Source organism: Acomys russatus, chromosome 8 (genome assembly GCF_903995435.1).
Source record: "Acomys russatus chromosome 8, mAcoRus1.1, whole genome shotgun sequence".
Classification (NCBI taxonomy): Eukaryota; Metazoa; Chordata; class Mammalia; order Rodentia; family Muridae; genus Acomys; species Acomys russatus.
Genome location: NC_067144.1, coordinates 1,729,864 through 1,731,625, shown reverse-complemented (window position 1 = coordinate 1,731,625; position 1,762 = coordinate 1,729,864). Strand labels below are relative to the sequence as shown.

The window sequence follows — 1,762 nt, the reverse complement described above, 5'->3', positions numbered from 1 at the left end:
GGGGAGCAGCAGCCTTCTTTCTCAGGGGAGGGTGGGGGTGGTAAGGGCTGTCTTCCTCCTGGATCTGGCGTTTATTCCCTCTCTAGAGTCCTGAAAATTAAACTATTTGCAGCTGGCAAAGAGCCCCTCTCAGAGCCCACACGAGGCAAATGGTGTGCTGCTGAGGGCAGTCTAGATCAGCTCAGTACCCCACACCTGGGATTAAAACAAAACCATGTTTACATAACTAGGTTTTTTTTTTTTTTTTTAAGATTTATTTTATTTATTTCTGATGCATACAGTGTTTTGCCTACATGTACACCTGCACACCAGAAGAGGGCACCAGATTTCATTATAGATGGTTGTGAGCTACCATGTGATTGCTGGGAATTGAACTCAGGACCTTTGGAAGAGCAGACAGCGCTCTTAACCTCTGAGCCATCTCTCCAGCCCCATAACTAGGTTTTTAAATACACCAAAACTTTCCTCTACAAAGTCCCAGGGAGACTAGAGATACAAAGGTCATACCTAAACGTATTCAAGGTGATTTACAACATGCCCACAATCAACATCAAGCTACATGGAAACACAAAGCTTTTGCCCTAAAATCAGGAATGAGCAAGGTTGCCCACTCTTTCCATACTATTCCAATATACTACTTTGAAGTGCTGGCTGTGCTTCCAGAGAACTTAGGTTAATTCCCAGCAACCACATAGCAGCTTGCAACCTACTATTCCTCCAACCCCAGGGTGTCCAAAACTCTCTCCTGGCCTCTGTGGACACCAGGCATGCACGTGGTACACAGACATCCATTCAGACAAAATACCCATAAGTGTAAATAAAAATTGATAAACTAAAATGATACAGTCTGTTGTTAGTGCCTCGCCCACCATAATATATGAAACTTATTAGTGCTCAACCGCCTGAAGAAGCAAGTCTCTTCTTCCCTTAGTACCTATTAATTGTCAGTATCTCCTCAACTAGGGGTGGAGTCTCATAGGTTCCTCCCCAAGCATAGAAGAATGTTGATTGTCTTGACCACGTACTATATATTTTTTTTCACTCTTGCACTTTATTGCCGTTGCCATCTCAGGCCTTGACTACACACTTGTGCAGCAGGTACAGCCGCTCCTTCCCGGGCTGCTTCCTGGTCTTCAGCTTTTCCTCGTGCTTGGTGAGCCAGCGGCGCATGGCTCTAGACTTCTTGGGTCGCAGATCCAGAGGCTTGGACTTCTTGCCCTCATAGAGTTTCCTGAAGTTTTTTTTTTTTTTTTTTTTGAGTCTCGTTGATGACAGTGAGGACACAAGCAATGAATTTGCGGATTTCTCGTATCTTGGAGAGCTTGGATGCGCCGCCGCTGTCCACCCTGGCGACCGGAAGCTGAGACAGCTCCACCTTCAGCTCATCTAGTTGTTTCAGCAGCTCCTCCTTCTTGCCACGCGGGTCCCGAGCCTTAATCTTGGCCATGGCTGCTATGCTCACCGCTGAGGCCGCTCTCTCGAAAGAGCCCACGTGCTATTCTTTTTGTTTGTTTGTTTGTTTTTTGTTTTTTTGTTTTTTGAGACAGGGTTTCTCTGTGTAGCCGTGGCCATCTTGGACTCACTTTGTAGACCAGGCTGGCCTCGAACTCACAGCAATCCGCCTGCCTCTGCCTCCCGAGTGCTGGGATTAAAGGCGTGCGCCACCACGCCCGGCTCCACATGCTATTCTTATATAGATAACCAAGACTTATTTGAGTTCATGAGAGTAACAGGTGTGCTATGGCCCAGAGATAGCGTTTCG

The 1,762-nt window shown here is 46.7% G+C and overlaps 1 pseudogene; it reads right to left on the bottom strand.

Moving 5' to 3' along the window:
• Positions 1 to 1,068: 1,068 nt before the first annotated feature.
• Positions 1,069 to 1,447, bottom strand: LOC127193297 (60S ribosomal protein L35-like; annotated as a pseudogene).
• Between the last annotated feature and the right edge of the window lie 315 nt (positions 1,448 to 1,762).